The sequence below is a fragment of the Ascaphus truei genome, chromosome 4 (genome assembly GCF_040206685.1).
Source record: "Ascaphus truei isolate aAscTru1 chromosome 4, aAscTru1.hap1, whole genome shotgun sequence".
Taxonomy (NCBI): domain Eukaryota; kingdom Metazoa; phylum Chordata; class Amphibia; order Anura; family Ascaphidae; genus Ascaphus; species Ascaphus truei.
Window position 1 is genome coordinate 321,137,062 of NC_134486.1, and position 13,668 is coordinate 321,150,729.

Here is a 13,668-nt window from a genome sequence, read left to right on the forward strand (position 1 = left end):
AGGTATACAGTCTGTTGTTCCGGCATTAGATGCTGTGTGTGGCGCAGGGAACGTCCTCCCTCTCCTGGCAGCAGACGCACGAGCTATTCCACCAAACGTAGCTCCTTGAAACCACGTGCCCTACGTGTACGCGTTTCTTCCGAGGGGATTGGCGGGCAGCTACTTCTTGGCGCATGGGTTTACCCATACAATGCTTAATTTGCATTGACAAATTGTGAGTGTGCATTTGTCTTGTGATTTTTTTATTAAAATTTTGTTAACAGATTTTACACATGGATCGGGCGCTTTTTCTCTTGTTTCTCCAATAGAATTTGCTGGGAGGTTGCTGACCCCAAAGAAGAAGCAGCCCGGACGTTGTAATCGCCATACAAAATCATCAACTTTTTTTGTGGAAAACACATATATATATTTTTTAGTTAATTTTTTACACGTTTTTTTTATTTTTTATTTTATAACATTTTTATTTTTTGGTTAATACATTTCACCTAATCATATTATATTTTGATAATCATATTTTTCAGTGTTTTTTGCAATAATAGTTCATCATTCATCATTTTTTATTCAATATATTTTTAACACACAACAATTATACATATACAATTTTTACATTTTTTATATTTTACACACACTCACCATCAATACTTATGACCACCATCTGAGTTCCTATATATATATTTTATAATAATATATTTTTACAATTGTTTTATACGGGTCATCTGTGCTAACATTTGTTGTGGTCTGTTTGTTGTCAGGAGTCTACTGTGGGGCTAGTACACACTCAGGCGCTGTTGAATCCTTCAATTACAATAATATATATACACCAACAACCCCTTAAGGTCCCTAACATACAGTACATTGATGTAATTTTTGAGATGAACAGCAATGACACTATAGGCTGGCGGTGGCCCTCGGGTGTTCCCCACAGGTGTCCCCGCTTGCCTGCAGTATCAAGTCTTGCCCCCAAAAAATAATTAAAAAACTCATAAATACTTTTAAATAAATACATCCCCCCCACCCGCACTCAAACATATACAGTAATAGCCCAAATAACTATTATCCACATATGGATAATAGTGCATTTGCCCATTTAAAATACATGAATCCCAATAAATAAAATAAATACATCTTGCACTCACCCTTGGCCGCCAGCCACGATGAAGGCCATCCTCATCTTCATCACCGCCCATGGCCTCGGGTGCTGAAAAACACACACAAGCATAAAAAGAGCCAATGTAATGTCCCCTAACCCCTTAATCACCGTAGCGGTTATGAACCGCTACCGTCATTAAGGGGTTAACCCATCCTCACCCACCACTCTGGAGTCCTAAGCACCCCCCCCACTACCCACCCCTGTGAGGCATAACCACCCTCACCCCTACACACCGGGAGGCCTACCCTCTCTCCCTTGGGGACAATACCCCCTACCCCGAAAACCCACATTCAAAACAATACACAGACCCGCAATAAACATAACAATAATTAATAAACTATACTTAACATACATATATGGATAATAGATTATTTGTCCATTATTAAAAACATTAACTAGCATTATAGCATAAAGACAGTTGTACTTACAGTATGTCAGCAAAAGGAAGCCCCTACGCCAGCAAAGACCGTGGGCACACAAAGAAATAGCAAATGTATTCTGGTGTTACTTAACCCCTTAATAACAATAACGGTTAATAAGCACTAAAGTAATTAATGGGTTAAGCCACCCTGCACCCATTCATTTGTAGATTGGCTTCATCATTCACATATATATATACTCTGACTCTGGCCATAAGATGAACGATCTGAGGGTTGCCATACTCAAAGGTAATCTTAAAACCCCGAAAGAGAGACGGTTGCATGAATACAAATTTATGCAACTGTTCGGGACACTTAGCAGTGGCCTAAACAGAGATCGAAATTTTTGTGAGTCATTACTGACACTAGTGAACTCTCGTCCCATGAGCGCTAAAGGCCATGTCTGTACATACTGTGCTATATGTATGCACACACAGCTGTCTCTCACACATACTAATACTCCTTGTTTTTCCATCCCTATAGTATCCACACACACTTTTAGTTGTGCTACAAACTCTCACATTTCCACACCCACCCACACCATTTATATCCACTCCTACTCCACACACACCTTGTGTAAAGCACTGTATATACTGTGGGCTCTCCATTCATTTTTATTCACACTGATACACATACACACTCTTTCTTCACTTGCTTTCAGTAACCTTTTGACACCTCTAGCCATAAAACACATCCACACCGGGGGAAGGAACAGCACAGATAACATTCCAAGAGACACTGTTTTTAAGTATACCTTTTGCTTCATTCATTGTAACATCGCCGGAAGAAGAGATCAGTGTATCTCGAAAGCTCGCACAAATAAAAGCATTTCGTTAGCCACAGAACGGTATCATCTATTTATTTTTTGATTATTGAAGCTCGGCTAACACGGTACTGATACCTCTACATGAATATATATATATATATATATATATATATATATATATATATATATATATTTATATATATATATATATATATTTATATATATATATATATATATATATATATATATATATATATTTATATATATATATATATATATATATATATATATATATATATATATATATATATATATATATATAATCAAAAAATAAATAGACAATACCGTTCTGTGGCTAACGAAATGCTTTTATTTGTGCGAGCTTTCGAGACTCTATATATATATATATATATATATAGAGTTATTGGTATGGAGATTTGCACTCATGTTTTGTTAGAAGGCAGATGCTTGTCCCATATGTAGCATATAGACGTGTAGTAACCAGGGGGATACTGATGACAAAAGACAACACACCACAAGTGACTGATCCAAGCACCCATATATACCCCTAACACCATGTATAAAATCACCTGAAACCAATGATGAAAACCCAAATTGCAGTCCCAGGTACAGCCCACTTCATATTACAGCCAATAGAAAATAATGATACTAACCAGCACCAATGGAGTCCCGGCATCTAAGACCAGACAGAGGTGGTCATATGATATAACCCGGTCGTCCATGCTATTACGTCACTGGACAACCCGATCGCGTGTATAGCAACCCGCAGGGAATGCGCATCAGCTGGAGCATCATGTTGCATGCGTAGTTAGGAACTGTGCATGCGCTTCGGAGCCTGGCTGTTGGCAACCCGACAGCGTCTATGGTGATGAGGGGAGGTGTGCGCACGCAGTCTGTCCCGATTGCACCGCACTAATAACACAAATGAATCCTCCCTCTAAGACCGCGCATGCGCTTCTACGCCTGGCCACTATCAACCTGACAGCGTCTATGGTGATGAGGGGAGGTGTGTGCACGCAATCTGTCCCGATCACACTGTACTGACAGCACAAATGAATCCTCCCTCTAAGAATTTATCCCATTTGTAGTGACTAATATGGCAAATGATAATACAATAAGTAACAACAGCGCCCCTATTAGCGTATCACCTAACTATGCAAAGGATCCATAGGACTTGTGTAAACAGGTGAACAAAAAGGCACAAACAGCTTAATAAGGAGTGAATAAATAATAATAGTATAAATGATAAAATGAAATAAATGTGATGACCAACAGAGGAAACCAGCAGACCTATTTTGGTCTTGGAGGCGACCCGTAGCTGAACCAAACCTGCAGCCGTGACGTCAGAGGGTCAGACGGGCGCACAGAGGGAGGCTCCGATCGTGGATACAGTGCCGTGGCATTCAGCCTGTTGACCCAGGGAGGCGGTGAGCTGCTCGGGACATCTCCTACTCACAATTTGTGACCAATGCTTTTATTATATTAGCACATTGTAAGTGCGCATTTTTTACCCATTCATTTTTTATAAAGTTTATATTATTGATCGCACTATGTAGTTTTCTCTCTCTTTATACATGCGGTATATGCTGACGGAGTATCGATAGGGGGTCCGGTGCCTTTATACCATCAAGGGTGGCAACCCTATTTGCCAACTGCTTATATATACACTTTAGTCCTGTGAGTAGAACAGCTATATGAGCCAAGACACTGCCACATTTATTCACTGATTGTATTACGTCTGCACTTATATTTGTGTATCTTGTTTTGTTTTCTCAACCCATTATATGCTCCCCCTGGATGTTCTGAGAAGGATCCATAGGATCCATACAAATGTTATTTTGAATTAGTTATGTCATTTCTGAAAATGATTGCATGGATTTATTTAGGGACCCTGCCTTAATTTTTTATTGTGGCTTATTTGTTGAACTTAGATTGTGTATGATCGTGTTAGTTAGAAATAGAATTATTTTCGGAATGGTTTTGTTTTAGCATTACAATAGTGAATAGGGTTTTGGTTTGGATTTGCTTGTAATGTATTTTGGATGGCATAAATTGTGTGTTGGTACTTTATTATTGTCTACTTGCTTTGTTTACAGTATATTGAATGTTTGCTTTCAATCGTGTATTTGTTTTGGACCATTGATTGCTATTGTGTACATGATGGAAATATTATTTGCATCAAGTACACATTTTTAAATTCTATGTTTTATTGCCATTTGCTATTTACTGGTTTGGATAGGTGCTTGCTGTGTTCTCTTATGATATGTGTTTTAATTTTAATTTGGCTTTGTTTTTAATTTGGCTGTGATGTTGTCAATTTGCAATCGGATGTTTTAAATTTGTACATGAATATCCTTAACCATTTCTTAGTAGATTGGTTAATCATAAATATATTTAATATATATATATATATATATATAAATAATAAAAAATATATAATATATATTATATGTTAATTATGAAGCCACTCTACAAATGAATGGGTGCAGGGTGGCTTAACCCATTAATTACTTTAGCGCTTATTAACCGTTATTGTTATTAAGGGGTTAAGTAACACCAGAATATCTTTGCTATTTCTTTGTGTGCCAACGGTCTTTGATGGCATAGGGGCTTCCTATTGCTGACGTAAGTATAGTTTATTAATTACTGTTATGTTTATTGCAGGTCTGTGTATTGTTTTGAATGTGGGTATTGGGGGTAGGGGGTATTATCCCAAGGGAGGGAGGGTAGGCCTCCCGGTGTGTAGGGGTGAGGGTGGTTATGCCTCATGGGGGTAGGTAATGGAGGGGGGGGTGCTTAGGCCTCCAGAGTGGTGGGTGAGGATGGGTTAACCCCTTAATGACGGTAGTGGTTAATAACCGCTACGTTGATTAAGGAGTTAGGGGACATTACATTTGCTCTTTTTGTGATTGTGTGTGTTTTTCAGCACCCGCGGCCATGGGCGGTGATGAAGATGAAGATGGCCTTCATTGTGGCTGGCGGCCAAGGGTGGGTGCAAGATGTATTTATTGGGATTAATCTATTTTACATAGGCACATGCACTATTATCCATATGTGGATAATAGTCATGTTCACCATGAATATACTGTGTATGTGTTAGGGGGGGGGGGTATTTATTTAAAAGAATGTAATTGATTTTTTGGGGCATACAATTGGTACTGAAGGCAAGTGGTGACCCCCAGACCCCTGCGGAACACCCGAGGCCACCGCCGGCCTATAGTACCATTCCTGTGCCTAAAAAAATTACTATGGATTACGTATAAAAGGGGGGTATAGGGGTTGTTGGGGGCACAGAGGGTTATTGTGTTGTGTATTGCAATGTTTATTGGGGGCAATTGTCCCCAGTAAACATGCTACTGTGACTTAACCTCTTCATTGCCTTAACGGATAGCCGCTAAGGTAATGAAGCAGCATTACTGCATTTGTATTAATGTGCAGAGGGTCTCAGGAGATAAACCGTGTTAGTTTTATGTCCAGGGATCCCCTGCTTCCCGACATACAGGCCCGGTTATGGGGTGCCGGTATCTCCTATGAATGGAAATGTCCCGCGTCACGTGATCGGGCTATCTCCATGCATAGGAGATACCGGCACCTCATAACAGGGCCTGTATCTCGTGAAGCAGGTGGTCCCCGGACATAAAACCAACGCGGTTCATCTCCGGAGACCCCCTGCACATCTACAATATTAATCAAATAGTTATGTAAACATTTTTTATTTGCTGGCGAGATTTGTGCAGAGAGAGGCGGATCTCGCTCTCTGCTGACAGATCTCGCCAGCGGAGCCCTTCTCGCCAGGGCTCGCCATCTCTCTGCCGGATTCCTCTCACAGATATGCGCACCTTCCTGCATACTGCGAGGAGAATCCGCCAAAAACATGGCGAGTTCTAAGTCTGGCGAATGGCCATTCTCGCCGTTTCCTGCATAGGCCCCTTTATCTGCTTTTATGTATATGTGTATAATTGTATTTATAAAGCTCCTAGTGTACGCAGCACTTTACAAAATTACAATACAGGGATCTAAGTATAAACAGTAAGGATAAGAACATCCGGTACATTTCAACATAAGGCAAAGGGAGGCCCTGCCGCAAAGAGCTTACAATCTAAGTGATACGTTGGGAGTCTTACAGAAACTGTTGGAGTAAATGTGCATGAATAAAAGTGCAGTCAGGGAAGTCAAGGGTATCTGGGGTTAGTATGATAAGCGCAAATAACTGTAATGTATTGAGATGTGTCTTTTAGGAGGTGAGTTCTCAACCAGGGACTTGAAAAAAGGAAGTGCCGGTGTTTGTCAAATATAGAGTGAAATCCAGTTTCATAGATAAGAAGGGATTAGATAAAAAGGGTTAAGACATGGGAGGGCTGTAAAAGTAAACGGTGCTGAGATGATATATCCTTGGGTTGAACGAAAGAGGCAAGTAGAGGTACTGTATAAAGAGAGATCCGAGTTGAGATATATGGGTAGCTCCCATGGCTGATACTATACATCTCATATGCATTTACCATGACCCCTTGCACACGCACTTACATTAACACCCTCCTACCGTCTGTAACTTTTCCTTATTTACCACTTACATTGTAAGCTCTTTGAGGAAGGAACTCCTTTTCCTAATGTCCATTTTTACATATGAAGCGCTTATTCTCATTATGTCCCCCATTATTATGTCGCGTTTATTGCTGCTATGAACATAGAGTGCGCTATACAAATAAATATATATATATACATACATACATACATACATACATACATGAAGGTGCCGAGAAGTGTAGCACCTTAAAGGACAGGAGAACAATTTAATAGTTTATAGGGAGATTAACAGGAAGCCAGCAAAGAGATTTTAGGAGGTCAGTAGCAGATACTCATCTAGAAAAGCTAGGGTTAATATACGTCCATATTTTCCTAGACGTCTGGCTTTTGTAACCATGGTCACTGTCCGGGAGGAATTTTGAAATATATAAAAATGTCCGGGACTTCCATCTGTGCATGCGTGAGCAGCACAAATGAAAGTCGACCACGCATGTGCAAGGGATCAGTGCCGACTGCGCATGTGAGAACACTGCTGTGCTTGCTTAGTTGACGCTCATCGCTTGTGCATGCACAAGTGAATGCTGTCTTCCTTCCCCACAGGGTTTCTGCAGATTAGAGATAGCTGTTGTCTGCAGTTTGACTTTCCATAGCACAGCAAGGATATCATCGTCATCAGCACAAATGCGGCCACCCAAGGCCTGATCTCACCATCCGGTCACTAGTCAAGTCTGTGCTGAGAGTCCTGAATGTTAGCTGGGGTACCGGAGGCTTGCCTGGCAGATTCCTGACCCAGATCCGATCTGGAATGCCTGACACGGCCACCTCAACCTGTGCTTCTACCCGTCTTTCCTTCCTTTGCTGCTCCCCCTCTTCCATTCCTGGTCTGCTTCCCTCATCCATTCCTGTGCTGCTTCTCTCATCCATTCCTGTGCTGCTCCCCTTTTCCATTCCTGTGCTGCTTCCCTACTCCATTCCTGTGCTGCTTCCCTACTCCATTCCTGTGCTGCTACCTCTTCCATTCCCATGCTACCCCCCTCTTCAATGCGTTTGCTGCTCTCTGCTCCATTCATGTGCCCCCCCCCAAATCCTGTGCTGCTCCTCTCTACTTCATTATCATGCTGGCTCCTTCTTACCCCCTTCCTGTGCTGAATGTTGACCCCATGCAATCTGAGGGTCTTGTCACTTCTGTTGATTTTGCATATACGAAGGGTGTTTAATTATGATCAAAATTGTGTCCAAATTCTGACCGATACTATACTCGCTGGAAAAGACAGTAATTTGATAGAAGGTGGGGATATTGGGTAATGGATCCATTTATGTGCCCAGGACATACTTGAAAACGAGAGGTAACTCTCAATGTATTACTTCCTGGTAAAACATTTTTTATAAATAAAATAAATAAATTTATGGATAAATCAGTCCAGATTCACAGGAAATCAAGGCTAAAACTGGTGCAAAAAGGCGCACAGGGGCTTAAGGATATTTTGGGTCTGGAAGACTGCTGGCGAATGTTTAACCCATTGGAAAGAGAATACACTTTTTTCTCACACACACGTAACTCATTTTCCAGAATAGATTATATTTCTGCCAATAGTCAGGCCAAGGGGAAGGTCACAGATACTAAAACAGAAGATATATTACCATCTCAGATAATGCCCAAGTATGGGAGGAGGTTAATATGGGACCAAGAGCGCATTGAGATAGAATATGGAGATTTCCTTCTTGTTTGTATAATAACGAAGAATTTAAAGCATGTCTTCGAAATAATTGGCATTATTTTAAGGAAACTAATGTGGCTCATTGTAATGCAGGAATGTTATTTTTGGTAATCTGGGAAGGCAGTTTTAATAGGAAAAATAATTGTATATATAAATAAGAGAAGGAAGGAGATGGATTTGGAGTTCTCTAAAGCGAGCAAAGAGTTAAATGATAGATTTTGTGCTTTTAAGCTAAATCCCACTACAGATAATAGAGACGGCTATATGAGAGATTTATATGAGGTTTGGCTGCATAGAAAAGAACAAAAGAAAATACAATTTAGAGATCTAAACTTTTACAAGTTTGGAAATAAAGCAGGGAAATTGTTGGGCAATATGGCAAGAAAATCTATGAAGTCAAACCATATTTGAGAACAATGGAAAAAACGGGAGATATCACCACTAATCCTAGAGAGATAAATAAGGGTTTTAAAATTTCTACCAAAACGTATACAGTATAGTAAAAGCAATATAGACAAAGAGGCACAGTGTGGTTTTCTGGGAAAATTAAGCTCCCAATGCAAGACAAAGAAGAGCAGCTAATGTTAAATGCTCCTGTAACGATTGAAGAGATAGTAAAGTCTATTAAAACTCTTAGAAATGGGAAAGCGCCAGGCCCAGACGGATTCACAGGAGAGTTTTATAAAACGTTTATTGATGATATTGGGGCTCCCCTAAGAGAAGTGTTCAAAGAAATTCTAGATAAAGAATAATATATAGAGACGGGTAAAACTGCCTTTGTAAGAATAATCCATAAAGAAGGTAGAGACCCCTTGAACCCAGAATCCTATAGACCAATCTCTCTTTTGAACCATGACGCAAAGATACTATCAAAAATATTGGGCAATAGACTTGCTAAAGTCCTACCTAAATTAATACATGCAGATCAGACAGGCTTTGTAAAGGACAGAGCCTCTGTTAAAAATCAGAAAGGTTATAACAGCTATACACTGGACAAAAACAAATACGCAAAGCAATAAAGATAATATAATAATATCTGTGGATGCCGAAAAAGCATTTGATAATATAGGGTGGGAATATCTGATGAATGCTCTGGGGAAATGAGTATTACAGGAATCTTTCTTGGTGCGTTCAGAGCAATGTATAAAGACCCCAAAGCAAAAATAATGGCAGCCAGCTTACTATCACAGGAGATAGGGCATTTCAGAGGAACAAAGCAGGCTTGCCCTTTATCCCCCCTGCTTTTCAATATTATGATTGAACCACTTGCTGATTATTTTAGAAATTTGACAAAGTTTAAAGGGATCAAGATAGGAGAAAAGGAAACCAAGATAGCCTTATTCGCGGATGATTTATTGTTGTTTGTATCAAATCCAGAGAAGGCTATAGAAAGAATGTCAGGTATTCGATGAGTTCGGAAAATGTTCAGGTTTTAAAGTGAACGCAGCTAAAACTGAAATACTAAACCTATCAAGTAGAAACAATACGAAATGGAAAGGAAAATGCCCATTCAAGGTAACTAGGAAACCACTTAAATATTTAGGTATCTATATTGAACCGAAGGGTAAATATCTTTACAAAAATAATTTCGGTGCCATTATCCCTAAAATAGTCACTTTATTAGAGGGGTGGAAAATGTGCCAATAAACTGACCGGCAGATGTCAGTTAATTAAAATGATCAGTTTCACAAGATTAGTCTACCCTTTACAAATGTTACCAATATTATTGAAACACTCCAATCTTAAACTTCTAAATAAAGCAATTTCTAGATTTCTCTGAAGGAAAGGGAGAAATAGAATCGCTATTAATAAATTATGTCTGAAGAAAGACTGGGGAGGGGCTTCATTTGCCTAATATTAGAAAATATAATCTGGCCTGTGCAGCAAGACATGTAGGAGATTAGACAACAGGAAACAGCTACAGTATTACTTATGCCTAGAATTAGAGGAGCAGTTGGTATCCCCAGAGAGTCTCCCAGGATTTTACATGTAAAATGGGGAAAAATACCAATGGAAGCCAAAGGAAACCTGCTAATTAAGGATACATGGGCTACTTGGATAATATTGAGAAAACAATTTGGACTTTCATATAATTGCTCAAAATGTTTAACTATACAAGAGAATTTAAGTTTTCTCCTGGGAATGATGCGGCTTCTTTTCAGATATGGAGAGAAAAGGGGCTTGGAATTCTGAGCCAGTTGGTAGATGTGAACAATGGTAGGTTCTGGACGTTCGAAGAACTGAAGGAACAAATGGTACTGCCTCAAACACATCACTTCACTTATAAACAAGTAATGCATTATTACAAGAGTGTGGAAAGCTATAAATCAGATCTATAGGGAACAGATATTTTTGCTGCCTTTTTATGGATGCAAATACTGTAGCACCAAATATTCTATCTCAGATTTATATGATTAGATTAGGGATAAGGACTATGGGAAGTATCTAAGAAAAATGTTCACTAGATGGGAAAAAGATTTCCCAGGAATTGATGGTATTGATCTGTTACTGAAAGGGTTAACTCGGGTTAGGAAAATGATAATTTCTGAGGAGTGGAGAGAGATGCAGTATAAGCTACTGCATAGAGCCTATTAATCTTTTGATATCAATTTTAAAGGGATAGAGAAATCTAAAAATAAGCGCGCCAAGTGTTCCCAGGAAAGAGCAGATTTAAAACACTGTTTGTGAGATTGTCTGGTTATTTCTGATTTTTTTTTTCCGGAATATGTTCTGGTATTTTAGCGCTCGTAATATTAGCATATTATTAGTGCTGTCTGCAATACTGCAATACCATCTAAAAACTCAGGTGGGCGTTCGCGAGCTGTTGTCTTCAAAGTCTAATACTGTAGCAGTTCAACCTACGTCAGTCTGCGTGTGCACTGCGGGCAGTAATTGTAAATTTACATATTTATACATGCATGTACAGTACAGTGCTGTATGTCTCATTTGAACATTGTGGAAATGCATAGACGTGTACTGTAACAGTATCACATTTCGGCGTATACAGCGCTCTCCCCTCTCTCGCCCCTGCACACACACAGGCTAATTTACTGCACTGCAGTATTTCAACTTCTTATCTTATCTACAGTATAGATCTGCCACACCATACCTTTGAATGGGTGTCTTTCTGGTTTCAATCACATTCCTGTCATCACATTCCTGCATGTTTGATTTATTCTGTATTGATTATTAATGCTCATTGGGGGAAAAAAAGGTCAAGAGTGAGTGACCTTTTTCACGTCATTTTTTATTTTTATTTTCTTAACATGAACATGTGCCTGCCTCAACCATCTTGATATTACGATATACAATCTGTGCTGTAGCTTTTGACTGCGACACTGTGCGTTTGACTGCACATGATTGATTTGTGTGATTTTTATGTATTTGGGGGTGTGGTGTCAAATTATTATGATGACCTGCCTGTTGAAAATATGTCATGTATTTGAACTACAGTACAGCTAATCCTTCATGCAGCTTTACCACCCCGCAGACACACACAAGGCTCGCTCAAGGATTTCAACCTCTTATCGACACCTCTCCAAAACCATTCATTTTCAAAAGCTTGTCTTTGTGCTTTTCAACCTCTCTCAGACCATTCGTTAATTTTCCTATTGTTGACATTCCCTTATGTTAATCTGATTATGTAACCAATTATTAAAAAGGTAACCAATTTTTAAAACTGTATGTCTTCTTGAAGAATCCCCCCCACACACATTCACAGTGAATTTAAAGTTCAAAGAAATAAAATCTTAATGTAATTAAATATGTATTATATTTTATCAGGAAAGAAAAATACAAATAATCATTGAGAGAGGGGGAAAGGGGTTGTGTGAATTATGACTTTAGATACACTATTGAAGTATGCAGAAGAGAAATAACAAAATAGTACAGCACAGTTGAAAATTGAGGGCCGGTGGATAATCATGAATAATGCACATTGATAATAATAAAAACAGTAATACAAATTTTCTGTCTTTATCTTCTTCCTCATTCTGTGTAGTTCATTGAGTAAGGGGAGGTTTTGTGTAAATCATGACTGCAGTTTAGATACACTTAACTGTACACACAGTTCACAAAATTTACACATGATACCCCCCCCCCTCCCCTGTCCATCCCTTTTTCTCTGAAAAGACAAGAAAATAAAAAATTAGTGCAGTTATGTGCATACTGTATTATGGCATTGTGTAGTGTATAGCTACTCCATATTGGACTACAGTATGCAGATAGTACTGTCAAACTAGTCTATACTGGAACTATTGTATACTGTAACTACTGTTAAATACTTTTTTAACCAGGTGGCTAGTGCTGCTCTCTCAGGAAAGAAAAAATCTGTGCCATACTAAACCTGTATCATACTGTACTTGGTGTGCCTGTACTTACCATACAACAGTACAGTACTATACCATTCTACCTTCCTGATGCTTGCCCATTACGCTCGATCACAATGGCAACACAGTCGCAATATGGTCAATATACAGTTAGGTCCGGAAATAATTGGACACTGATACAAGTTTTGTTATTTTGGCTGTGTATCAAAATAAGTTCAAGTTACAGTTAAATAATGAATATGGGCTTAAACTGCAGTCTATCAGCTTTAATTTGAGGGTATTCACATCCAAATTGGAGGAAGGGTTTAGGAATTGAATCTCTTTAATATGTAGCCCCCTCTTTTTCAAGGGATCAAAAGTAATTGGACAATTGACTGAAAAGCTTTTTCATGAGCAGGTGTGGGCTATTCCTTCGTTATTTCATCATCAATTGAGCAGGTAAAAGGTCTGGAGTTGATTCCAGGTGTGGCATTCACATTTGGAAGCTGTTGCTGTGAACCCACAACATGCGGTCAAATGAGCTCTCAATGCAAGTGAAACAGGGCATCCTTAGGCTGCAATAAAAAAGCAAATCCATCAGAAAGATAGCAGGAACATTAGGAGTGGCCAAATCAACAGTCTGGTACATTCTGAGAAAAAAAGAACGCACTGGTGAGCTCTGCAACACAAAAAGGCCTGGACATCCACGGAAGACAACAGTGGTGGATGATTGTAGGATCCTTTCCATGGTAAAGAAAAACCC